The sequence below is a fragment of the Eimeria mitis genome, genomic scaffold (genome assembly GCF_000499745.2).
Source record: "Eimeria mitis Houghton genomic scaffold, Emh_scaff1013, whole genome shotgun sequence".
In the NCBI taxonomy this organism is placed as follows: domain Eukaryota; phylum Apicomplexa; class Conoidasida; order Eucoccidiorida; family Eimeriidae; genus Eimeria; species Eimeria mitis.
In genome coordinates this window covers 13,911-14,300 of record NW_013567081.1, presented here as the reverse complement: position 1 = coordinate 14,300, position 390 = coordinate 13,911, and positions in this window count along the sequence as shown.

Below are 390 nucleotides of genomic sequence, written 5' to 3'. Positions count from 1 at the left end.
CTCTTCTGCTGCGACGCTCCTGCCCATGCTTGCTGCTGTTATGTTTTGATTCTGCTGCTCCTGCTGCAGCTCTGTGCCTGCCCCCGCCACCACGGCGGCTTGCATCGCTGCTGCTGCGGCTGCTGCGCCACTTGCTGCTGCTGCTGCGGCTTCTGCTGCAGCTCACACGACGCCGCACATCCTTAGGAAACCACCGGCTGGAGTACTGCCGCCTCTTGCTGTAATCGCCTGCAGCAGCAGCAGCACAAACTGCAGCAGCAGCAGCAGAAACAGCAGCAGCAGCAGCAGCAGCAGCAGCAGCAGCAGCAAAATCACAGAATGAAACTTCGGCTGCAGCAGCAGCAGTTGCAGCAGCAGGGAAACCACAAGCTGTTCACAAACAAACAAACG